Source organism: Cherax quadricarinatus, chromosome 70, assembly GCF_038502225.1.
Source record: "Cherax quadricarinatus isolate ZL_2023a chromosome 70, ASM3850222v1, whole genome shotgun sequence".
Classification (NCBI taxonomy): domain Eukaryota; kingdom Metazoa; phylum Arthropoda; class Malacostraca; order Decapoda; family Parastacidae; genus Cherax; species Cherax quadricarinatus.
Window position 1 is genome coordinate 22,161,251 of NC_091361.1, and position 27,646 is coordinate 22,188,896.

Sequence of the window (27,646 nt, forward strand, 5' to 3'; positions counted from 1 at the left end):
ATGATTGGAGACATGTTCTGAAGGACAGTTTTCATATATATCATTTATTTATCCTGAAGAAATTAGCAAGAGATGGATTAGATAGTATTGGAATATATTCTGCTATGTTTACACTGGACTAGACGTGCGCATCTCTGGTCAAGGAAAAGAAATCGTTTTCAAAGACATTTGAAGGTATTTTGGGGTTGGTGAATTCGAAAATGTCAGTTGGTTTTTTCAACTGGCTCTAGTTTGTGAGATATTTTATTCCTACCCTCAACAGGGAACTTACAAATAACTCTTGTATGTGTATACGTTGTGTAAATTTGTATATACTGAGAGTTTTATTAAATATTATAATTTTATTTTTTAATTATTTAATATATAACGAAAGAAGTTGTATCAACAACGACCACCTGACGATATTGTAACCATTATTCGGTTATTTTTCCAGATAAACGTGACTTCTTCACGGAGAGTCTGCTTTAACATTCCCAATGTATATTGCTCCATTTGTGGTGAATATTCTTTGCAAAAACAAGAAAAAATATCGTAGATATTGAGAAAGAAACTTATCTCGTTAATTTTAAAGTGGCTTTTGTAGGCCAAGGGAAAACTTAAACTTTTGTGTGCCTATGGTTTGGAGATAGTCGAAAAATCACCATGACGATTGTTATTTGTGTATGGTGAATGAGAAAGATTTTTATCGATACAAAAAAGTCAAGTAGGAATATTCTGATTTTGAGTCAGCAAGGATCACTGTGCTACACAGTGTAGATGTTACCATACCAGTGTTCACAACACTGCCTGACCTTCCATTGTTAGATATTGAACAAACTGAGGGTGAAGATTGTAAAACGTGACAGTAGTAGGAGCCTGTTACGGTTTTTTTTTTTGTCTGCGTAACTTAAATAAAAAGTCCTGGCTCCTAAAGGTTAAATCCTAGTATGCCTAAGAGCATGCATGTTATTTAACATTGAAAAAGAAACCGCTTTAGAACCAGCTTGCGCCTTCACATTAATTGTGGAACGTTAATTAGTCAATATTATTATTATTATGAGGACACAAAAACTCACCTCTATATAAAATATATATTAATAGTAACGTTTACACAACCTACAATCTACTTCGCTACAACCAAAATCACTACACTCACGTTCACCTTTACCCAGTACTCACATTAGCTCACTAGCACACTGTAACTCGTGAGTGAAAAACGTTAATATTTATAAACAGGGTGGTCACTTACCCCCCTTCCCCTTTCTGCCAGTCTGTCTACCAACAGGCAAAAACAGTGTACAAGTTCTCTCCCAAAACTTAAACAGGCCTCTACGACCTTACAGGTAAACACGAGAGCACTTAAACACAAATAAAATTACCTATAATACACACTAAAAATTTCACCGCTTCACCTACTCACACCACTACATCTTGCTACCTCTGCTGTGCTTCACACCTCGCTACAGGGTTGTCAGATGAACACAACAGCTTTTGACCAAAATTTAAAGAAAATATGGCCAAAAATGGCCACTTTGAAAAAGTATTAGGCCAAAAATATGGCGAAAGATATAAAATGATTGAATTGTGTGAATTATCATACCAACAATTAAATGTGCATAAATTATGCCTATATATTCGATTACATACCATCAAATACTTACAGTGAGGAATGACATGCTATTGCAAGGCTAAGTTCTCTATCTGGTTGTTTTTCCTAGTCATTTGTGGACGATTTAATAACTTTATCTAGAGTTATTTGTGTTGTACTGGCAGATTTATCTTGGTGTTGCTTTGATTTTCCATGAACAGATATATTATAAAGTTTTGGCAGGACGTTAGTGTTGCAATACTTGCAATATATATTCTGACCATCATCAGAAGATTTCACCCACAAATATTTTACTTCCCCACTTTTTTTTATATTTTCTTCCACCTGTATTTTCACTTTTGTACTTAGGCATTTTAAAGACTTGGAAAAAAAAATATCTCAATTCAGAAAATGAAGAAACGAAAAACAAATTTTAGTCCTACAAATATTAATGTGTCACAACAAACATTAATCTGGTAAATGGAAAAATAACAAAAATATAAGGAAAATAAAGATCGAGTTTATAAATGATATTAAAAATTATTCAATAATTGAACTAAAATTACTTAATTACCATTCTTAAGAAACCGAATACATTACTTGTATTTTTGTCACAATGTGGATAAAGTTTATGTAAAATATTACAGTATCAAAGATTATGAGACACAACTATGAGCTAGGATCACTAAATCTCTGACTCACGAAATCGTAATGACACGATTGCAAGCAAACCATTCTATACTGTCTGGAGTTTTGATACTCTCTGATCGTGGGTTCTATCCCAGCCCGTGGTATGGTTTGTTTGCAGTCGTGTCATTACGATTTCGTGAGTCATGTTGACGGCTTTTGAGGGGACTTGAGCTAGAGTTCGTCACGGCCACGCTAGCTGGAGATTCATCTGTAAAAACTTGCATTTGTGGTCACAGTGGTGCCTATGCTAACCTTCCTACCTGGAGGTTACCTGGAGGTTATTCCGGGGATCAACGCCCCCGCGGCCCGGTCCACGACCAGGCCTCCCGATGGATCAGGGCCTGATCAACTAGGCTGTTACTGCTGGCCGCACGCAGTCCGACGTACGAGCCACAGCCCGGCTGATCCGGCACCGACTTTAGGTATCTGTCCAGCTCTCTCTTGAAGGCAGCCAGGGGTTTATTGGCAATTCCCCTAATGCTTGATGGGAGGCTGTTGAACAGTTTTGGGCCCCGGACACTTATGGTGTTTTCTCTTAGTGTACCAATGGCTTCCCTACTTTTTATTGGCGGCATTTTGCATCGCCTGCCCAGTCTTTTACTTTCGTAGGGAGTGATTTCTGTGTGCAGATTTGGGACCATTCCTTCCAATATTTTCCATTCCTTCCTATTGTGTAGAAATATAACTAGTTGGACAAATCTTATTGTGGCTAGCTGGCCCAGTAGCTAACACGACGGTCTGGAGTTTTGAGATTCTCTGATCGCGGGTTCTAACCCCTCCCGTGGTATGGTTTAAATCTCTGATATCAGGCAACGGAACAACACTTGTAACACAAAGTCTACGATGTACCTAACTAGAGACGATCAACACAGACATGGACCCCAAGCCAGTATGGGTGTTGCGAACGTGATTTATACGAGTACAAACCGAAGCTGCAGCGTGTTTGTTGGTATTTATCAACAGAACTGGATCAAATTTATAGCAATAATAGTGAGCGGGAACTTTGTGTACTTGTTTTATACAAGTACAGAACGAAGCTCAAGCATGTGTGGTGTTACTGAGGGAGTCATAATAACAAACTCTAAGCCAGCTACCACAGGCTCATTATGGCGTCATCGAACAAACATTTTCAGTAAGTTAATTTGCATCAAGCGACGTCACCACCAACCAAACACTGTATAAAGGGATACCAACAGCTAGCCGTACAATGTGATAACAATATTAAATTAAGTAAACAATGCATTTAATTTGAAATATTTGTAAAAAAAACTGGCCAAATTAGTGGCCACATTTACATAAATGGACAAACTTTTTTTATGGCCATAGGGTTCAAATAATGGCCAAATTTCACAAATTTGGCCATGAAATGGCCAATCTAGCAAACGTGCCTCACTCTCTCCTCTCCTGGCCACTGACTGGCCAGGGATATAGGCGTCCGGTTTCAGTAACAAATCCCGGAACTATGAAGCATTTTTCATACAATATTTTTTACTGCAGCACAGTGTGTAATAGAGTTAATAAGTAAATATTTCAGTAACCCAGCAGTTCTCCCAAGAAAATCTCAATGATCTAATACGTAACTTCAGTCTGTCAAAGTCTGAACTTTCAGCATAAAGACTAAAAGAAGTTAAAATAATAACTTATCGGACAAGGTAGGTTGAACTCCTTCCTAACTTCACCCAAGATGAAGAACTTGTATATTGTAATAACATTCCTGGACCTCTTCGAATGTGACTTGAATATCGACCAGGTGATTTGAGGCTGTTTGTATATACCTCCATTAATTATTTCACAGAACTATGCATCTCTACCAATTACTCACTCAGCAATTTTTTTTTTTTTTTTTTTTATTCGCCGGTATTCTCCCGGCCTTTGGTCTTTTCCAAGTAGTGGTGACCCGGCCTTGGCTCCCTGTCTGGGGAGTATCTCGAGAAGTCTCCCATGGGAGGAGGTACAAGTACCCCCTCATCTTTGGGACCAACTGTCCCCAGGCCTAGCCACATTCCCCGCCCTCACGGGGCTCGTAGAGAGAAGCTAGGCCTCTGGTCTGCCATCTGCCCCGCCCCAAAGGGGCTCGTGGGGATGGCAGTCTTATGAGCTGCAGATGGTAGCAAGCTCAGGCTTTCTCGAGACTTTCAGCAATACTGTGCTGATGACCAACATAAAAGAAAATAATACGAAAAACGTTTTCATATGCAGTAATTATGGTATATGAATTATTTTACTATGTTAAACTGTTATTATATAGAATAAACTGCTATTATGAATAACATGATTTGACTTTTGTTTCATCTAAAAAAAATAATTTCAGTGCTATGTGTAAGTTAGCATCACCTAATCAATACATTTTTCATGTCTTATATTTTTTCAACGGGATGCCAAATTTATCAAAAACTAGAGCCATTCAAGCTAAACCGAAGACATATTTACAATCAGCACCACAAATTTACCTTAAAATCAGTGTATAATCATTGGCCAGAAAACAAATGCAGAAGCTGGTGTGCTACGTTCAACGCCCTTATACTAAACTTGCTTCATAACAGCTGCATGTCATCTGTGTACCATCAGCCAGGGATATATCAATCCTTAAAATATAAGTATACTCTCAGTGTATATATGCTAAGATATACCCACCTCTCAGTTCATATAACATTTAACCTGTGTATGACATAGGGAAACAATGATTATTACGTCAGATGTTAAAGCGGTAATTTAGAAGGAGAGATCTTCGTCTAGTGTAGATTTAACATTCATTTATCTTGGAATGATTTTCCATTTAGTCTTGAAGGGTTCAAGTTATTTGATAAACAGTTCAGTTATGAGGTAAGTAAGTAAGTAAGTAAGTAAGTAAGTAAGTTTATTCAGGTATACACAAATACAGTTACATAGAATTTTCATACATAGCAGCATATGTGTAGAGAACCTGGGATAACCCAAAAAAGTCAGACAGAGTGACTTATTTCCATTGGGGTAGCATTACGATGAACGGGAAAAATAGCAGCAAATGAGTATCAGGAAGAGAGTAACAGACATTAGGCAGATACAAGATTATGTGTTACAGCATCCTTGGAGAAGATATTCCAGTGAACATATGATCTAGGAAAGTGATGTATAAGACATTTGTTAATAATCCACTTCGGGTTAGTGGTCGAACTGGATGGAAAAACAATTAATCTAGCTCCAGAACCAGTATTTGCATCCAGCATCTAGTTCCAGAATCAGTACTTGCATCCAGCATCCAGCATCTAGCTCCAGAACCAGTATTTGCATCCAGCATCTAGTTCCAGAATCAGTACTTGCATCCAGCATCCAGCATCTAGCTCCAGAACCAGTACTTGCATCCAGCATCCAGCATCTAGCTCCAGAACCAGTACTTGCATCCAGCATCTAGCTCCAGAACCAGTACTTGCATCCAGCATCTAGCTCCAGAACCAGTACTTGCATCCAGCATCCAGCATCTAGTTCCAGAACCAGTACTTGCATCCAGCATCTAGCTCCAGAATCAGTACTTGCATCCAGCATCTAGCTCCAGAACCAGTACTTGCATCCAGCATCTAGCTCCAGAATCAGTACTTGCATCCAGCATCTAGCTCCAGAACCAGTACTTGCATCCAGCATCTAGCTCCAGAACCAGTACTTGCATCCAGCATCCAGCATCTAGTTCCAGAACCAGTACTTGCATCCAGCATCTAGCTCCAGAATCAGTACTTGCATCCAGCATCTAGCTCCAGAACCAGTACTTGCATCCAGCATCTAGCTCCAGAATCAGTACTTGCATCCAGCATCTAGCTCCAGAACCAGTACTTGCATCCAGCATCTAGCTCCAGAACCAGTACTTGCATCCAGCATCTAGTTCCAGAACCAGTACTTGCATCCAGCATCTAGCTCCAGAACCAGTACTTGCATCCAGCATCTAGTTCCAGAACCAGTGCTTGCATCCAGCATCTAGTTCCAGAACCAGTACTTGCATCCAGCATCTAGTTCCAGAACCAGTACTTGCATCCAGCATCTAGTTCCAGAACCAGTACTTGCATCCAGCATCTAGTTCCAGAATCAGTACTTGCATCCAGCATCTAGTTCCAGAACCAGTACTTGCATCCAGCATCTAGTTCCAGAACCAGTACTTGCATCCAGCATCTAGCTCCAGAACCAGTACTTGCATCCAGCATCTAGTTCCAGAACCAGTACTTGCATCCAGCATCTAGCTCCAGAACCAGTACTTGCATCCAGCATCTAGCTCCAGAACCAGTACTTGCATCCAGCATCTAGTTCCAGAACCAGTACTTGCATCCAGCATCTAGCTCCAGAACCAGTACTTGCATCCAGCATCTAGTTCCAGAACCAGTACTTGCATCCAGCATCTAGCTCCAGAACCAGTACTTGCATCCAGCATCTAGCTCCAGAACCAGTACTTGCATCCAGCATCTAGTTCCAGAACCAGTACTTGCATCCAGCATCTAGCTCCAGAACCAGTACTTGCATCCAGCATCTAGCTCCAGAACCAGTACTTGCATCCAGCATCTAGTTCCAGAACCAGTACTTGCATCCAGCATCTAGTTCCAGAACCAGTACTTGCATCCAGCATCTAGCTCCAGAACCAGTACTTGCATCCAGCATCTAGTTCCAGAACCAGTCCTTGCATCCAGCATCTAGTTCCAGAACCAGTACTTGCATCCAGCATCTAGTTCCAGAACCAGTACTTGCATCCAGCATCTAGTTCCAGAACCAGCACTTGCATCCAGCATCTAGTTCCAGAACCAGTACTTGCATCCAGCATCTAGTTCCAGAACCAGTACTTGCATCCAGCATCTAGTTCCAGAACCAGTACTTGCATCCAGCATCTAGTTCCAGAACCAGTACTTGCATCCAGCATCTAGTTCCAGAACCAGTACTTGCATCCAGCATCTAGCTCCAGAACCAGTACTTGCATCCAGCATCTAGTTCCAGAACCAGTACTTGCATCCAGCATCTAGTTCCAGAACCAGTACTTGCATCCAGCATCTAGTTCCAGAACCAGTACTTGCATCCAGCATCTAGTTCCAGAACCAGTACTTGCATCCAGCATCTAGTTCCAGAACCAGTGCTTGCATCCAGCATTAGTAAAACTGCAGTCAGGCATCGTTGGATCTATATATTCATCAGCTTTAGTTTTTACATTTGTGTGTACTCACCTAGTTGTGGTTGCAGGGGTCGATTCACAGCTCCCTCTCTTCACTGGCAGCTACTAGGTTACTCTTCCTGCTCCATTAGATTTATCATACCTCTTCTTAAAGATATGTATGGATCCTGCCTCTGCTACATTACTTCCCAGATAATTTCACTTCCTGACAACTCTGTGACTAAAGAAATACTTCCTAACATCCTTGTGATTCATCTGAATCTTCAACTTCCAACTGTGACCCCTTGTGGCTGTGTCCCATTTCTGGAACATCCTGTCTATGTTCACCTTGTCTATTTCTGTCAGTATTTTATATGTCGTTATCATATTCCACCTATCTCTCCTGTCCTTCAGTGTCGTCAGGTTGATTTCCCTTAACCTCTCCTCGTAGGACATGCCTCTCAGCTCAGGGACTAGACTTGTTGAAAACATTTGCACTTTCTCTAATTTCTTTACGTGCTTGGCTACGTGTGGGTTCCAAATAGGTGCCGCATACTCCAATACAGGCCTAACGTACACAGTGTACAGGGTCCTGAACGATTCCTTATTAAGATATCGGAATGCTATTCTTAGGTTTGCTAGGCGCCCGTACGCTGCAGAGGTGATTAGGCTGATGTGCACCTCAGATGTGCCCAGAGTTATACTCACCCCAAGATCCTTTTCCATGAGTGAGATTCGTGATTTTGCACTTGGTGGGGTTGAAATCCAGGAGCCAGTTTATGGACCAGGCCTGCAGCCTGTTCAGATCTCTTTGTATTTCTGCCTGGTCCTCGTCCGACTGAATTCTTCTCATCAACTTCACATCATCTGCAAACAGGTACACTTCTGAGTCTATTCATTCCGTCATGTCGTTCATATATATAAGAAACAGAGCCAGTCCTAGGATTGGCCCCTGTGGAATTCCCTTCATCACAGGCGTCCACTCTGACATCTAGTAACGTACCATGACTCGCTGTTGTCTACCCGACAGGCATTCCCTGATCCATTGCATTGCCTTCCCCGTTACACCTGCCTGGTTTTCCAGCTTATACGCTAATCTCTTATGTGGAACTGTGTCAAAAGCCTTCTTACAGTTCAAGAAAACGCATTCTATCCACCCCTCTCTCTCCCTCTCTTGTCTTACTGCTGTCACCATGTCAAAGAACTTCAGTAGGTTTGTGACACAGGATTTCCCGTCCCAGAAACCTTGCTGGTTGTGATTGATAAGCTCATTCCTTTCTTGGAGCTCCACCACTCTTCTGATAATCTTCTCCATGGCTTTTCATACAATACATATTAGTGACACTGGTCTGTAGTTTAGTGCTTCATGTCTGTCTCCTTTTTTTAAAAATTGGGACAACATTTGCTGTCTTCCATACCATTGTTGTTAGTGGCACACATAGCTCCTCTGCTCCTTCTCTCAGGATTTATGGAGAGATGTTATCCGGCGCTATCGCCTTTAAGGTATCTAGCTCGCTTAGCAGCCTCTTCACTTCTTCCTCAGTTGTATGTATTGTGTCCAACACTTGATGGTGTACCCCACCTCTCCGTCTTTCTGGAGCCCCTTCTGTCTCCGCTGTGAACACTTCTTTGAATCTCTTGTTGAGTTCCTCACATACTTCACGGTCGTTTCTTGTTGACTCTCCACCTTCCTTCCTTAGCCTGATTACCTGGTCCTTGACTGTTGTTTTCCTCCTGATGTGGCTGTATAACAGCTTCGGGTCAGATTTGGCTTTCAATGATATGCCATTTTCGTATTGTCGTTGGACCGAGTATTACCTGTGCACATTCATTGCTGGCTCTGCGACTGCTCTCTTTATTTTGTGTGTGTGTGTGTGTGTGTGTGTGTGTGTGTGTGTGTGTGTGTGTGTGTGTGTGTGTGTGTGTGTGTGTGTGTGTGTGTGTGTGTGTGTGTGTATGTGTACTCACCTAGTTGAGGTTGCAGGGGTAGAGTCCAAGCTTCTGGCCCCGCCTCTTCACTGGTCGCTATTAGGTGTGTGTGTGTATGTGTATGTATGTATGTGTATATGTGTGTGCGTGTGTGGATGTGTGTGTGGGTGTCTGTGTATATGTGTGTCTGTGTATATACGTGTGTGTGTGTGTACTCACCTAGTTGTGGTTGCAGGGGTCGAATCATAGCTCCTGGCCCCCGCCTCTTCACTGTGTGTGTGTGTGTGAGTGTGTGTGTGCGTGTGTGTGTGTGTGTGTGTGTATGTGTGAATGTGTATGTATGTACTCACCTAGTTGAGGTTGCAGGGGTCGAGTCCTAGCTCCTGGCCCCTCCTCTTCACTGGTCGCTACTGGGTCACTCTCCCTGAACCGTGAACTTTATCATACCTCTGCTTGAAGCTATGTATGGATCCTGCCTCCACTACATTACTTCCCAAACTATTCCACTTCCTGACTACCCTGTGGCTGAAGAAATACTTTCTAACATCCCTGTGATTCATCTGTGTCTTCAACTTCCAACTGTGTCCCCTTGTTGCTGTGTCCCATCTCTGGAACATCCTGTCTTTGTCCACCTTGTCAATTCCTCTCAGTACTTTGTATGTCTTTATCATGTCCCCCCCCATCTCTCCTGTCCTCCAGTGTCGTTAGGCAGATTTCCCTTAACCTCTCCTCGTAGGACATACCTCTTAGCTCTGGGACTACTCTTGTTGCAAATCTTTGCACTTTCCCTAATTTCTTTACGTGCTTGGCTAGGTATGGGTTCCAAACTGGTGCCGCATACTCCAATATGGGCCTAAAGTAGACGGTGTACAGGGTCCTGAACAATTCCTTAATAAGATATCGGAATGCTGTTCTGAGGTTTGCTAGGCGCCCATATGCTGCAGCAGTTATTTGGTTGATGTGCGCTTCAGATGTGCCTTGTGTTATACTCACCCCAAGATCTTTTTCCTTGAGTAATGTTTGTAGTCTCTGGCCCCGTAGACTGTACTCCATCCTCGGTCTTCTTTGCCTTTCCCAATCTTCATGACTTTGCACTTGGTGGGGTTGAGCTCCAGGAGCCAATTGCTGGACCAGGTCTGCAGCCTGTCCAGATCCCTTTGTAGTTCTGCCTGGTCTTCGATCGAATGAATTCTTCTCATCAACTTCACGTCATCTGCAAACAGGGACACCTCGGAGTCTATTCCTTCCGTCATGTCGTTCACAAATACCGTGTGTGGATGTGTGTGTGGATGTGTGTGTGGATGTGTGTATATATATATGTGTGTGTGTGTGTGTGTGTATGTATGTATGTGTGTGTGTTAGTTACCATTTTGTCCTAGGCACATGTCGATTAGACTCTAGGCCTGTTGTGTGTGTGTGTGTGTGTGTGTGTGTGTGTGTGTGTGTGTGTGTGTGTGTGTGTGTGTGTGTGTGTGTGTGTGTGTGTGTGTGTGTGTGTGTGTGTGTGTGTGTGTGTGTTTGTGTGTATGTGTGTGTGCATGTGTGTGTGCGTGTGTTTGTGTGTGTATGTGTGTGTGTGTGTGTGTATGTGCGTGTGTGTGTGTGTGCGTGTGTGTGTGTGTGTGTGTGTGTGTGTGTGGGTGTGTGTGTGTGTGTGTGTAGGTGTGTGTGTGTGTGTTTGTGTGTGTGTGTGTAGGTGTGTGTGTGTGTGTGTGTGTGTGTGTGTGTGTGTGTGTGTGTGTGTGTGTGTGTGTGTGTGTGTGTGTGTGTGTGTGTGTGTGTAGGTGTGTGTGTGTGTGTGTGTGTGTGTGTGTGTGTGTGTGTGTGTGTAGGTGTGTGTGTGTGTGTGTGTGTCTGTGTGTAGGTGTGTGTGTGTGTGTGTGTGTAGGTGTACTCACCTAGTTGTATTCACCTAGTTGAGGTTGCAGGGGTCGAGTCCAAGCTCCTGGCCCCGCCTTTTCACTGGTCGCTACTAGGTCACTCTCCCTGAACCATGAGCTTTATCGTACCTCTGCTTAAAGTTATGTATGGATCCTGCCTCCACTACATCGCTTCCCAAACTATTCCACTTCCTGACTACTCTGTGGCTGAAGAAATATTTCCTAACATCCCTTTGATTCATCTGTGTCTTCAGCTTCCAACTGTGTCCCCGTGTTGCTGTGTCCAGTCTCTGGAACATCCTGTCTTTGTCCACCTTGTCAATTCCTCTCAGTATTTTGTAAGTCGTTATCATGTCCCCCCTATCTCTCCTGTGTGTGTGTGTGTGTGTGTGTGTGTGTGTGTGTGTGTGTGTGTGTGTGTGTGTGTGTGTGTGTGTGTGTGTGTGTGTGTGTGTGTGTGTGTATGTGTGTGTGTACTTACCTAATTGTACTCACCTAATTGTGGTTTGCTAGGTCTCTGTTCTCAGCTTTCCTCGTTAGGTATTCCTGGATTATAATTGGTTCAGCCTGAATACCACAAGGTTATGATTGATTTAAACCATACCACGGGCGGGATTGAACCCGCGGTCAGAGAGTTATGATTGGTTATTGTCTCTCAGGGGTGAGGAGCTTGTTAGTGTCGGTGTATGTTGTTCCTGCTTGTTGTGTGTGTCTGGCGTCCCTACTGCTCTTCCTACTGCTGTCTCCTACGCTGTTTCTCGCTCCTGAAGTTCACCTAGAAGTTCTTGACTCCTCCTACATCCATGACGTCTTGCAGATTTAAGGAAGCTGAGGTATACAAAGGTTATAGTTAATCTGACTGTTAACCTGACTCACTAATATAGCTCTCTCTTATATTAGTTTTTAAGAATTTTTCGTGCTCTAGAGGTTAAAATTGTGTTGACACCTCTCAAATAGGAGGCGAAATTGGTGGATGTGCATTCCTGCATAACTTGAGATATCAGACGACTGAACAAAACAGCTCCAGGAACCTTAGATAAGCTCTCTAGATTTGTGTGTAATTCTGGCCAGCATTATTTTCATAGATTTAGTTAGAGTGAGGTTTTCTGAGTATGATACACATTAATCTCCAGTCAAATTGGTGAGTGAAATTAAGATATATTTTCCTTCTGTTATGTAATTGTGTGTATATATAATCCTTTTTTAATTTTAATATACAGTCCACAAATTTATATATTTACCAGCATTCCTGGTGATGTATATTTTATTTAATTAATAGGTCCAGAGTAACTTGTGGATATGACAGTGGTAGGTATCGAAGGGGGACATTTTTTGCGACCTAGGTGTCCCAGATTCCTACTTGTCTAACTGATAAATAATAATTATCTGTTCATTTACTGTTATGTTCATAGTGATACATTCAGCTAAATGCAATTTTCCACAGGTACTCTCCCGGCCCGGATCTTTGTTGTTCTTGGTTCACCGGTACTCTCCCGGCCTGGATCTTTGTTGTTCTTGGTTCACCGGTACTCTCCCGGCCTGGATCTTTGTTGTTCTTGGTTCACCGGTACTCTCCCGGCCCGGATCTTTGTTGTTCTTGGTTCACCGGTACTCTCCCGGCCTGGATCTTTGTTGTTCTTGGTTCACCGGTACTCTCCCGGCCCGGATCTTTGTTGTTCTTGGTTCACCGGTACTCTCCCGGCCTGGATCTTTATTGTTCCTGGTTCACCGGTACTCTCCCGGCCTGGATCTTTGTTGCTCCTGGTTCACCGGTACTCTCCCGGCCTGGATCTTTGTTGTTCCTGGTTCACCGGTACTCTCCTGCCCCGGATCTTTGTTGTTGCTGGTTCACCGGTACTCTCCCGGCCCGGATCTTTGTTGCTCCTGGTTCACCGGTACTCTCCCGGCCTGGATCTTTGTTGTTCTTGGTTCACCGGTACTCTCCCGGCCTGGATCTTTGTTGTTCTTGGTTCACCGGTACTCTCCCGGCCCGGATCTTTGTTGTTCTTGGTTCACCGGTACTCTCCCGGCCCGGATCTTTGCTATTCTTGGTTCACCGGTACTCTCCCGGCCCGGACCTTTGTTGTTCCTGGTTCACCGGTACTCTTCCGGCCCAGATCTTTGTTGTTCCTGGTTCACCGGTACTCTCCCGGCCCGGATCTTTGCTATTCTTGGTTCACCGGTACTCTCCCGGCCCGGATCTTTGTTGTTCCTGGTTCACCGGTACTCTCCCGGCCCAGATCTTTGTTGTTGTTGGTTCACCGGTACTCTCCCGGCCCAGATCTTCGTTGTTGTTGGTTCACCGGTACTCTCCCGGCCCGGATCTTTGTTGTTGTTGGTTCACCGGTACTCTCCCGGCCCAGATCTTTGTTGTTCTTGGTACACCGGTACTCTCCCGGCCCAGATCTTTGTTGTTGTTGGTTCACCGGTACTCTCCCGGCCCAGATCTTCGTTGTTGTTGGTTCACCGGTACTCTCCCGGCCCGGATCTTTGTTGTTGTTGGTTCACCGGTACTCTCCCGGCCCGGATCTTTGCTATTCTTGGTTCACCGGTACTCTCCCGGCCCGGACCTTTGTTGTTCCTGGTTCACCGGTACTCTTCCGGCCCAGATCTTTGTTGTTCCTGGTTCACCGGTACTCTCCCGGCCCGGATCTTTGCTATTCTTGGTTCACCGGTACTCTCCCGGCCCGGATCTTTGTTGTTCCTGGTTCACCGGTACTCTCCCGGCCCAGATCTTTGTTGTTGTTGGTTCACCGGTACTCTCCCGGCCCAGATCTTTGTTGTTCTTGGTACACCGGTACTCTCCCGGCCCAGATCTTTGTTGTTGTTGGTTCACCGGTACTCTCCCGGCCCAGATCTTCGTTGTTGTTGGTTCACCGGTACTCTCCCGGCCCGGATCTTTGTTGTTGTTGGTTCACCGGTACTCTCCCGGCCCAGATCTTTGTTGTTCTTGGTACACCGGTACTCTCCCGGCCCAGATCTTTGTTGTTGTTGGTTCACCGGTACTCTCCCGGCCCAGATCTTCGTTGTTGTTGGTTCACCGGTACTCTCCCGGCCCGGATCTTTGTTGTTGTTGGTTCACCGGTACTCTCCCGGCCCAGATCTTTGTTGTTCTTGGTACACCGGTACTCTCCCGGCCCAGATCTTTGTTGTTGTTGGTTCACCGGTACTCTCCCGGCCCAGATCTTCGTTGTTGTTGGTTCACCGGTACTCTCCCGGCCCGGATCTTTGTTGTTCTTGGTTCACCGGTACTCTCCCGGCCCAGATCTTTGTTGTTCTTGGTTCACCGGTGGAAATATAAACACAAATGCAGTATAATGTGATCCTTTATTGACAACGTTTCACCCACACAGTGGGCTTTTTCAAGTCACACACGGATCAACCTGGGGTTGGAAGGTACGAGATTATTTATAGTCATGTTGAGGTCAGGTGGAGAATGCTGCAGCTGATGATCTACCGGGTGGGGTTATAGAGTCTTGGGTAGCTTGGCAGGGGTATTGGACAATTTTTGAGTAGATTTTCTGCAGTGTTCTATGTTCTTATGTGGGATAGCGATGAAGAAGTTTCTTGGCGAGTGGTTCAGCTATGTTATAGAAGCCATTGTTCTGGTTGAAATTGTTGGTTATAGAGATAAACGATGATTCCAGGATTCTTCTGTATTGAGTGTTGTCTTCTGTGGCTATAAGTCTTGAGTTTCTGTAGTTAATTAAATGGTTGTGTGAATTGCGATGTTGTACACAGGCATTCCTTGTATCGTCAGTCCTGCTTGCATATTGGTGTTCTGAAATACGTGTTTGGAGGTCTCTTGATGTTTCGCCCACATATAATTTGTTGCAGTCATTACAAGGGATTATGTATACCCCTGCAGAGGATGGAGGCTTGTTCTGTCTACTACTGGTGATGTCCTTGATGGTCGTGGTTGTGGAGGTAGATACTTGGAATGATGTTTTGGCAAAGATGTTGGAAACATGTTTGGCAATGGAGTTGGTTGGGAGGACTATGTATCTCTTCTCGGCAGTGTCTTCTCTGGGTGTGTTGAAGATGTTTAATGCCCGCCGTCTGCAGTCTCTGATGAAGTGACGAGGATAGTGGAGTTTAGAAAATACTTGTTCAATTATAGTGCATTCTTCCTCAAGGAACTCATTGCTGCAGATTCTGAGTGCACGTAGGAAGAAGCCTATAATTACACCACGTTTGGTTTTGGTGTCGTGGTGAGAGTAGAAGTGGAGAAGATCGTTTTGGTTGGTGGGTTTTCGATAGACTTTAAAACGAAGTTCGTTGTCAGCTTTGCAGAGCAGAACATCAAGGAAAGGAAGAGTGTTGTCGACTTCTTCTTCAAGTGTACATAAGAACATAAGAAAGGAGGAACACTGCAGGAGGCCTGCTGGCCCATACTAGGCAGGTCCTTTACAATTCATCCCACTAACAAAACATTTACCCAACCCAATTTTCAATGCTACCCAAGAAATAAGCTCTGATGTGAAAGTCCCACTCAAATCCAACCCTTCCCACTCATGTACTTATCCAACCTAGATTTGAAACTACCCAAAGTCCTAGCCTCAATAACCCAACTAGGTAGACTGTTCCACTCATCAACTACCCTATTTCCAAACCAATACTTTCCTATGTCCTTTCTAAATCTAAACTTATCTAATTTAAATCCATTACTGCGGGTTCTCTCTTGGAGAGACATCCTCAAGACCTTATTAATATCCCCTTTATTAATACCTATCTTCCACTTATACACTTCGATCAGGTCTCCCCTCATTCTTCGTCTAACAAGTGAATGTAACTTAAGAGTCTTCAATCTTTCTTCATAAGGAAGATTTCTGATGCTATGTATTAATTTAGTCATCCTACGCTGAATGTTTTCTAACGAATTTATGTCCATTTTGTAATACGGAGACCAAAACTGAGCTGCATAATCAAGGTGAGGCCTTACTAATGATGTATAAAGCTGCAGTATGACCTCTGGACTTCTGTTGCTTACACTTCTTGATATAAATCCCAGTAATCTATTTGCCTTATTACGTACGCTTAGGCATTGCTGTCTTGGTTTAAGGTTGCTGCTCACCATAACCCCCAAGTCCTTTTCGCAATCTGTATGGCTAAGTTCTACATCATTTAATTTATAAGTACTAGGGTTATGGGCACTCCCAAGCTTCAGAACCTTGCACTTATCTACATTGAACTGCATCTGCCACTTTTCTGACCAAGAATAGAGTTTGTTTAAATCCTCCTGAAGTTCCCTAACATCTACGTTTGAATCAATTATCCTACCTATCTTTGTGTCATCGGCGAATTTGCTCATATCACTAGTAATTCCCTCATCAAGATCATTGATATATATTATAAACAACAACGGGCCCAAGACTGATCCCTGTGGAACGCCACTTGTTACAGATCCCCACTCGGATTTAACCCCATTTATGGACACTCTCTGCTTCCTGTCAGTGAGCCATGACTCGATCCACGAGAGCACTTTTCCCCCAATGCCATGAGCTGCCACTTTCTTTAACAGTCTATGGTGCGGAACTCTATCAAAAGCCTTACTAAAATCTAAGTAAATAATATCAAATTCTTTATTGTGGTCAACAGCCTCAAAAGCTTTACTGAAGAAAGTTAATAAATTAGTTAGACAAGACCGGCCTCTTGTGAATCCATGCTGAGTATCATTAATCAAGCTATGCTTATCGAGATGGCTTCTTATAATCTCAGCTATAATTGACTCTAGTAATTTGCCTACAATTGAGGTCAGGCTTATTGGGCGGTAATTTGACGGTAACGACTTGTCCCCTGTTTTAAAAATAGGAGTTACATTAGCCATCTTCCACATATCAGACACTACACCTGTTTGAAGAGATAAATTAAAAATATTAGTTAATGGTTCACAGAGTTCCATTTTGCATTCCTTAAGAACCCTTGAAAAAACCTCATCAGGACCCGGCGACTTATTTTGCTTCAGTCTGTCTATCTGCCTCACAACCATCTCACTGGATTGAAGGCTCGACCTGGGTGAGCTTGTCTTGGAGAGCTTGAACGTTGAAGCGTTTAGGAGTTATGAGGAGAATGTCGTCAACATAACGGAGCCAGGTGACAGACAAAGGAATAATGGTGGAGAAACGTTCGGCTTCTAGATGTTCCATGTATAGGTTCGCCAGGACTGCACTGAGTGGCGAACCCATGGGTAGTGCAAAAGTCTGCTGAAAGAGGTGATTTTCGAAAGAGAAACACGTAAAGCCACTTCGCAACAGACACAATTTTCTTCGTGATTGCATCCAAGAAATGGTCTTACCAAGATCTACTCCTCCTCAAATTGCCAACATCAAACCACCTTTCTCCGCTACAGCTCGGACCTACCTTGAAGAGTGTGCAGATGACTTAAACAATGCTACAAAGGAAACTTTTCTCCAAGCCAGAACACTAGGCACAACACTCCGGGGCAACATGAACAGACGCACCGCCGAAATCATTCGCAGCAGAGTTACCACAGCGAATGTTCAACAGAAGATCAGACTTGCTAGGAAACTACAAACACTCTGCGATAATAGTAATTGGAAAAGTTTAGGAAGACCTGAAATTATTCAAAATCTTTCATCTCGTCCACTGTCAACCACAGAAACTGAAGCCCTCAGCTTAGGCCTCAAATTCGCAACAGGAATTACGAAACCAAAACAAGACCTCAATTTCATCGCCAAAAACTACAGACACAATGACTCCGACTTCCAAAAAGGCTATCTTCAAGGCATCATCTCAGCAGCCATCTCAACACGCAGCTCCCCAGTCATACCTCGACGTTACATCAATGCACTCAAAGGTTTAGCAGAAGACACGACCATCAGGGTCACCACCGCTGATAAAGGAGGTGGTGTTGTTATCATGAACACTGACGATTACAGGAACAAAATGCTCAATCTACTTAATGACCCAGATACCTACAAACCTCTCACAACTAACCAAGTGGACAACCTTACTAAAACTTTTCTTCAAAGAACTCGCCGCATTCTGAGGGGCTCAGAACAAGGGAAGAAACTTCTGCACACCATGCCCAGCAACCCCAGACCTGCCAGAATGTACGGCCTGCCAAAGACTCACAAGCCTGGTATCCCACTGAGGCCCATATCCTCTGGAATAGGCAGTGCTCCCCACCAGCTCTCAGGAATTCTCGCAAAACACCTCTCTAAACTCTTGGGCACTATCAGTCCAGCACATCTCAAACACTCGGGTGATCTTCTCAATCGCATTCGCAACATCAACATCAGGAACAAGAAACTTTCCAGCCTTGACGTGAATTCCCTATTCACCAAAGTACCTACTACACAAGCCATCGATCTCTTGCGCAGGAAAATTGATGATTCACTTGATCTTCCCATTCCAGCCAGCGATTTCATCGCCCTTGTTGAACAATGTGTTGGCTTTACGTGTTTCTCTTTCGAAAATCACCTCTTTCAGCAGACTTTTGGACTACCCATGGGTTCGCCACTCAGTGCAGTCCTGGCGAACCTATACATGGAACATCTAGAAGCCGAACGTTTCTCCACCATTTTTCCTTCGTCTGTCACCTGGCTCCGTTATGTTGACGACATTCTCCTCATAACTCCTAAACGCTTCAACGTTCAAGCTCTCCAAGACAAGCTCAACCAAGTCGAGCCTTCAATCCAGTTCACACTTGAAGAAGAAGTCGACAACACTCTTCCTTTCCTTGATGTTCTGCTCTGCAAAGCTGACAACGAACTTCGTTTTAAAGTCTATCGAAAACCCACCAACCAAAACGATCTTCTCCACTTCTACTCTCACCACGACACCAAAACCAAACGTGGTGTAATTATAGGCTTCTTCCTACGTGCACTCAGAATCTGCAGCAATGAGTTCCTTGAGGAAGAATGCACTATAATTGAACAAGTATTTTCTAAACTCCACTATCCTCGTCACTTCATCAGAGACTGCAGACGGCGGGCATTAAACATCTTCAACACACCCAGAGAAGACACTGCCGAGAAGAGATACATAGTCCTCCCAACCAACTCCATTGCCAAACATGTTTCCAACATCTTTGCCAAAACATCATTCCAAGTATCTACCTCCACAACCACGACCATCAAGGACATCACCAGTAGTAGACAGAACAAGCCTCCATCCTCTGCAGGGGTATACATAATCCCTTGTAATGACTGCAACAAATTATATGTGATGAATGGTTTGAAAAACCGACAAGTTGAAGATTGAGACACTTATACAGCATATGGGAATCTTTATTCAGGAAACGTTTCGCCACACAGTGGCTTCATCAGTCCAATACAAAGACACTGCAGCATCATGGGATCTTGTTACAAAGAATTCTTCAACACCTGTTCAACCTTTGGACGAAGACCTACTTCGACTAGTGGATGGTACCACTATGACCCCGCCTCCAGCTGCTTCACGTCACCTCACTACAGTATATAGCCACGTCTACGGCCCTATGCTGTACATTCTACAAGATTGATGGACTGAACACATCGACTCCAGGTTGAGGGACTGATTACCTCATTCTCCTCCTCTCCTTACGCCTTCCTCTTTGTATTGGACTGATGAAGCCACTGTGTGGCGAAACGTTTCCTGAATAAAGATTCCCATATGCTGTATAAGTGTCTCAATCTTCAACTTGTCGGTTTTTCAAACCATTCATCAAAACTCTATTCTTGGTCAGAAAAGTGGCAGATGCAGTTCAATGTAGATAAATGCAAGGTTCTGAAGCTTGGGAGTGCCCATAACCCTAGTACTTATAAGCTAAATGATGTAGAACTTAGCCATACAGATTGCGAAAAGGACTTGGGGGTTATGGTGAGCAGCAACCTTAAACCAAGACAGCAATGCCTAAGCGTACGTAATAAGGCAAATAGATTACTGGGATTTATGTCAAGAAGTGTAAGCAACAGAAGTCCAGAGGTCATACTGCAGCTTTATACATCATTAGTAAGGCCTCACCTAGATTATGCAGCTCAGTTCTGGTCTCCATATTACAGAATGGACATAAATTCGTTAGAAAACATTCAGCGTAGGATGACTAAATTAATACATAGCATTAGAAATCTTCCTTATGAAGAAAGATTGAAGACTCTTAAGTTATATTCACTTGTTAGACGAAGAATGAGGGGAGACCTGATCGAAGTGTATAAGTGGAAGATAGGTATTAATAAAGGGGATATTAATAAGGTCTTGAGGATGTCTCTCCAAGAGAGAACCCGCAGTAATGGATTTAAATTAGATAAGTTTAGATTTAGAAAGGACATAGGAAAGTATTGGTTTGGAAATAGGGTAGTTGATGAGTGGAACAGTTTACCTAGTTGGGTTATTGAGGCTGGGACTTTGGGTAGTTTCAAATTTAGGTTGGATAAGTGTTGTTAGGTAAGACACATATGCAACAGTTAGGTATCTTTATTTCGAAACGTTTCGCCCACACAGTAGGCTTCTTCAGTCGAGTACAGAAAAGTTGATAGAAGCAGAAGATACTTGAAGACGATGTAATCAGTCCATCACCCTTAAAGTTTTGAGGTGGTCAGTCCCTCAGTCTGGAGAAGAGCATTGTTCCATAGTATGAAACAATATGGAGATGAAGTGACAGGATGGAACCTTATATAGCGCCAGGAGGTGAGACGTAGGTCACTAGAAGAGGTAAGAACGCAGATGTTGGGAGGTCAGGTCCCTCTCAAATCCAGCCGTTCTCACTAGTAGAGGTTGTCGATGTTGATTGCAGGTCTGTACCAAGGTACCCTTGTGTTGCAGTGTCTGACAGATTGAACATTAAAATGGTACTCGACTGAAGAAGCCTACTGTGTAGGCGAAACGTTTCGAAATAAAGATACCTAACTGTTGCATATGTGTCTTACCTAACAACCTGTCGGTATTTTATACCATTTTAATGTTCAGGTAGGATAAGTATATGAGTGGGACGGGTTGGATTTGAGTGGGACTTTCACATCAGAGCTTATTTCTTGGGTAGCATTGAAAATTGGGTTGGGCAAATGTTTTGTTAGTGGGATGAATTGTAAAGGACCTACCTAGTATGGGCCAACGGGCCTCCTGCAGTGTTCCTCCTTTCTTATGTTCTTATGTTCTTAACAAAACTAGTCCCAGAGTTAAGAGGTATGTCCTATGAGGAGAGGTTAGGGAAAATCAACCTGACGACACTGGAGGACAGGAAAGATAGGGGGGACATGATAACGACTATTACAACCTAGGATTTCATAGGCCTGTTATCCCAGGTGTAATGGGAGCAAAAGAAACACAGCAGAAAAAGTTTAGACTTATATTATCCTTCACCAATTTAGAACAGCAATATGTACACTATGTACAGTAATAAGTATAGTGCACGTCACGGTAAGCAAAGCAGAAATAGAAGCCACAAGATAGCAGACCGTGCTTCAACCAGCTCTAGAATGGGAATGACAAGGGCAGACAGGAGAGCGGTATCCACATAACCTCTGCGATTGCCAATCCCACCTTCTTATTGGCTAGAACCTGGTCACTAGTTGAACGATGGGGCCCCATCACCAACTCTTAGCAACCTGGTTCTCTGGTTGGGGGAGATAGCCTGTAAATGAGGGTGTGTCCATGCGCCGAATAAAGGTTACGTACTCTTTGCATGCCACAACGACTTACAAAATACTGAGAGGAATTGACAAGGTGGACAAAGACAGGATGTTCCAGAGACTGGACGCAGCAACACGGGGACACAGTTGGAAGCTGAAGACACAGATGAATCAAAGGGATGTTAGGAAGTATTTTTTCAGCTACAGAGTAGTCAGGAAGTGGAATAGTTTGTGAAGCGATGTAGTGGAGGCAGGATCCATACATAGCTTTAAGCAGAGGTATGATAAAGCTCATGGTTCAGGGAGAGTGACCTAGTAGCGACCAGTGAAGAGGCGGGGCCAGGAGCTTGGACTCGACCTCTGCAACCTCAACTAGGTGAGTACAACTAGGTGATTACACACACACGTATGTACGTACGTACACGTGAAGCAGTATCGCTAAATAGTGCTCCCAGGATTTAGCGCTCTAGTGGCTGTCCTAAGATATTATTAGCGGTCATCGTACGTGACTGAATCAGTGAACATACCTACAAGAGTGTAACAACTTTCAAGAGTGCGAATAATGTGATAAGATCAAGAATTTTACAATTTAAATTTGAATGAATGTTGAGTGAGGGAGGGTAGCAGTCAGCTGATGATGTTGCTGGTGCAGTGTTGACAAAAATATCCAAACATATTAATTGGGTTAACGATGTGATCTGAAATATTAACAAATACAGATATTGGTGGGTTATAGCAGCAGTGTAGTGATAAGGCCATAAACGAGTGATTAAGTAAATACTGAAAGTAAGACAAAATTAGTCAATCCCCAGCTGTTGGTGTTGTGAAGGTAGCTAACATCATCAGACTTGTTATGACCATAATACTGTACTAAAGAAAAAAGAGGGAATACCAAGTCTTAAAAGAAAAAGAAAATAAAAGCTTGAATGCATGATAAAGTTCCTGAAGGAGTTACAAAAGTGAAGGATGTGCAAGAAAGGTATAAAATACCGACAATATGAAAGTTAAGACACATGTGCAACATCTGGATATCTTTATTGTAGTAGACGTTTCGCCATCCAGTGGCTTTATCAATACAGATTCTAGTGACTGCCCTCGTCTGCTGCCCGTCCCATTCACTGACGCCTATAAAAAGCGCCAGTCTTCTTGCCTTTGCTCCAGACTCTCCTCCACCACGATGCTGTGAACACTAACTCCAAGGCCGAGGGACTGATTACCTCATCCTTTGTATATAATTCTACTGTCTTCCTATTATGTCCTAGAATCTGTATTGATAAAGCCACTGGATGGCGAAACGTCTACTACAATAAAGATATCCAGATGTTGCACATGTGTCTTAACTTTCATATTGTCGGTATTTTATACCTTTCTTGCACAACTTGTCAGACACTGCAACATCATGGAATCTTGGTTCAGAGGACATCTACAAGACCTTCTTCACGGCTGCTGCAACTAACCCATCTCTTTGGGAAGGACCTACTTCCACTGGGGAATCCCGCCTACCAGTGACTGCCCTCGTCTGCTGCCCGTCCCATTCACTGACGCCTATAAAAAGCGCCAGTCTTCTTGCCTTTGCTCCAGACTCTCCTCCACCACGATGCTGTGAACACTAACTCCAAGGCCGAGGGACTGATTACCTCATCCTTTGTATATAATTCTACTGTCTTCCTATTATGTCCTAGAATCTGTATTGATAAAGCCACTGGATGGCGAAACGACTACTACAATAAAGATATCCAGATGTTGCACATGTGTCTTAACCTTCAAAAGTGAAGGAGTTGACAGCAGCCGACAAGCAGGAGCCTCCATTGTTGTGCAGACATAACTTGCCTATGTGTGGTTAATTTTGGTTAGTGTCTAAAGTCTCAGTGTCTCGCCCTGTTGGTTGTATGCTATACCATCTCTCTCTCCCTAACTTTCAGTGCCAGGAGATAGTGATAACCCTGATAATGTTTAGTAAATTATCTAAATATCTTCAGAAGAGTTGTGTTGCCTAGTGACCCCCTCACCCCCCCCCCTGACAGCGACAAGTTAGTAAACAAGTACGTACATACAATCACACGTGTTCACCAGTAATTATTATTATAATAAATATTAGTATATATTAATAAGGAACTGAGTGAGAAATAATCCTATAATCTTCAAAAAAGTAACGTAGCCTAGTGTGCGAAGATCCGGGCCGGGAGAGTACCGGTGAACCATGGAAATAAATGGTATAAAATACCGACACAATGGAAATATAAACACAAATGCAGTATAATGTGATCCTTTATTGACAACGTTTCACCCACACAGTGGGCTTTTTCAAGTCACACACGGATCTACCTGGGGTTGGAAGGTACGAGAGTATTTATAGTCATGTTGAGGTCAGGTGGAGAATGCTGCAGCTGATGATCTACCGGGTGGGGTTATAGAGTCTTGGGTAGCTTGGCAGGGGTATTGGACAAGTTTTGAGTAGACCTTCTGCAGTGTTCTATGTTCTTATGTGGGATAGCGATGAAGAAGTTTCTTGGCGAGTGGTTCAGCTATGTTATAGAAGCCATTGTTCTGGTTGAAATTGTTGGTTGTAGAGATGAGCGATGATTCCAGGATTCTTCTGTATTGAGTGTTGTCTTCTGTGGCTATAAGTCTTGAGTTTCTGTAGTTAACTAAATGGTTGTGTGAATTGCGATGTTGTACACAGGCATTCCTTGTATCGTCAGTCCTGCTTGCATATTGGTGTTCTGAAATACGTGTTTGGAGGTCTCTTGATGTTTCGCCCACATATAATTTGTTGAAGATTGAGACACTTATACAGCATATGGGAATCTTTATTCAGGAAACGTTTCGCCACACAGTGGCTTCATCAGATTGATGGACTGAACACATCGACTCCAGGTTGAGGGACTGATTACCTCATTCTCCTCCTCTCCTTACGCCTTCCTCTTTGTATTGGACTGATGAAGCCACTGTGTGGCGAAACGTTTCCTGAATAAAGATTCCCATATGCTGTATAAGTGTCTCAATCTTCAACTTGTCGGTTTTTCAAACCATTCATCACAACTGTCAGACACTGCAGCATCATGGGATCTTGTTACAAAGAATTCTTCAACACCTGTTCAACCTTTGGACGAAGACCTACTTCGACTAGTGGATGGTACCACTATGACCCCGCCTCCAGCTGCTTCACGTCACCTCACTACAGTATATAAGCCACGTCTACGGCCCTATGCTGTACATTCTACAAGATTGATGGACTGAACACATCGACTCCAGGTTGAGGGACTGATTACCTCATTCTCCTCCTCTCCTTACGCCTTCCTCTTTGTATTGGACTGATGAAGCCACTGTGTGGCGAAACGTTTCCTGAATAAAGATTCCCATATGCTGTATAAGTGTCTCAATCTTCAAGAATAGAGTTTGTTTGTGATGAATGGTTTGAAAAACCGACAAGTTGAAGATTGAGACACTTATGCAGCATATGGGAATCTTTATTCAGGAAACGTTTCGCCACACAGTGGCTTCATCAGTCCATTACAAAGAGGAAGGCGTAAGGAGAGGAGGAGTATGAGGTAATCAGTCCCTCAGCCTGGAGTCGATGTGTTCAGTCCATCAATCTTGTAGAGTGTACAGCATAGGGCCGTAGACGTGGCTTATATACTGTAGTGCTTCAAGTCACCTCACTACAGTATATAAGCCACGTCTACGGCCCTATGCTGTACACTCTACAAGATTGATGGACTGAACACATCGACTCCAGGCTGAGGGACTGATTACCTCATACTCCTCCTCTCCTTACGCCTTCCTCTTTGTAATGGACTGATGAAGCCACTGTGTGGCGAAACGTTTCCTGAATAAAGATTCCCATATGCTGCATAAGTGTCTCAATCTTCAGAGTTTGTTTAAATCCTCCTGAAGTTCCCTAACATCTACGTTTGAATCAATTATCCTACCTATCTTTGTGTCATCGGCGAATTTGCTCATATCACTAGTAATTCCCTCATCAAGATCATTGATATATATTATAAACAACAACGGGCCCAAGACTGATCTCTGTGGAACGCCACTTGTCACAGATCCCCACTCGGATTTAACCCCATTTATGGACACTCTCTGTTTCCTGTCAGTGAGCCATGACTCGATCCACGAGAGCACTTTTCCCCCAATGCCATGAGCTGCCACTTTCTTTAACGGTCTATGGTGCGGAACTCTATCAAAAGCCTTACTAAAATCTAAGTAAATAATATCAAATTCTTTATCGTGGTCAACAGCCTCAAAAGCTTTACTGAAGAAAGTTAATAAATTAGTTAGACAAGACCGGCCTCTTGTGAATCCATGCTGAGTATCATTAATCATGCTATGCTTATCGAGATGGCTTCTTATAATCTCAGCTATAATTGACTCTTGTAATTTGCCTACAATTGAGGTCAGGCTTATTGGGCGGTAATCTGACGGTAACGACTTGTCCCCTGTTTTAAAAATAGGAATTACATTAGCCATCTTCCACATATCAGACACTACACCTGTTTGAAGAGATAAATTAAAAATATTAGTTAATGGTTCACAGAGTTCCATTTTGCATTCCTTAAGAACCCTTGAAAAAAACTCATCAGGACCCGGCGACTTATTTTGTTTCAGTCTGTCTATCTATCTGTTGCAAACCTTTGCACTTTCTCTAGTTTCTTTACATGCTTGGCTAGGTGTGGGCTCCAAACTGGTGCCGCATACTCTAATATGGGCCTAACGTACACGGTGTACAGGGTTCTGAACGATTCCTTATTAAGATGTCGGAATGCTGTTCGGAGGTTTGCCAGGCGCCCATATGCTGCAGCAGTTATTTGGTTGATGTGCGCTTCAGGAGATGTGCCTGGTGTTATACTCACCCCAAGATGTTTTTCCTTGAGTGATGTTTGTAGTCTCTGGCCCCCTAGACTGTACTCCGTCTGCGGTCTTCTTTGCCCTTCCCCAATCCTCATGACTTTGCACTTGGTGGGACTGAACTCCAGGAGCCAGTTGCTGGACCAGGTCTGCAGCCTGTCCAGATCAATTTGTATTTCTGCCTGGTCTTCGATCGAATGAACTCTTCTCATCAACTTCACGTCATCTGCAAACAGGGACACCTCAGAGCGTGTGTGTGTGTGTGTTAGTTAGTTACCATTTTGTCCTAGGCACATGTCGATTAGACACTAGGCCTGTTGTGTGTGAGTAGGTGTGTGTGTGTGTGTGTGTGTGTGTGTGTGTGTGTGTGTGTGTGTGTGTGTGTGTGTGTTAAACTTTATCTCCCTGGGTTCTCGTCCTCTGCTCTTGTTCCAGCATCATAAATTTCAATGGTTAACATTGTAAACCAGGTCTGAATATAGCAAGGTGAATTTTTTTCCCTAAGTCGTACCATTTGTTTACAACCCACTTACTGGACCCCGCCTCCCGCCCTCTTTGCTTACACACAGTTAGGAAACTATGTGAGGTGTCATGGTAGAGCCAGACAAGAAACATTTATAAGATGCTGATCTTGATACTTGTTTGTCCTACTTTTCTCTTAAGAAAGTCGTTAACATGATGCTAGCCTTGAAACAAGTGTAAAGATCTTAATATTTACCCTAGATTACTGTAGTGGTGCTCTGAAGGTTACTGAAGAGTGAAAGGAGATACTTAGAGCAATTCTGCCATTTCTGGGAAGTTAGAAAGCCCAGTCTGACTGAGAATAATGGTGAGTCGCTTAGTAAGTTCTTATTTCTGTTGTATTTGGTGTTCATTGCGTCTATTCCGTCTAGTGACGGAATACATGCTACTTAAGCTTCGCGGAGCCTGAAATACTCCTGAAAGTGGATTCTGAGCAAAAATCGAGAACAATCGAAACAAGATGCGAAAAGCAACATAGGGGAGTTCAATGATATTTTTAGGCCTCTCGTGTTACAATCAACACATCTTCAGG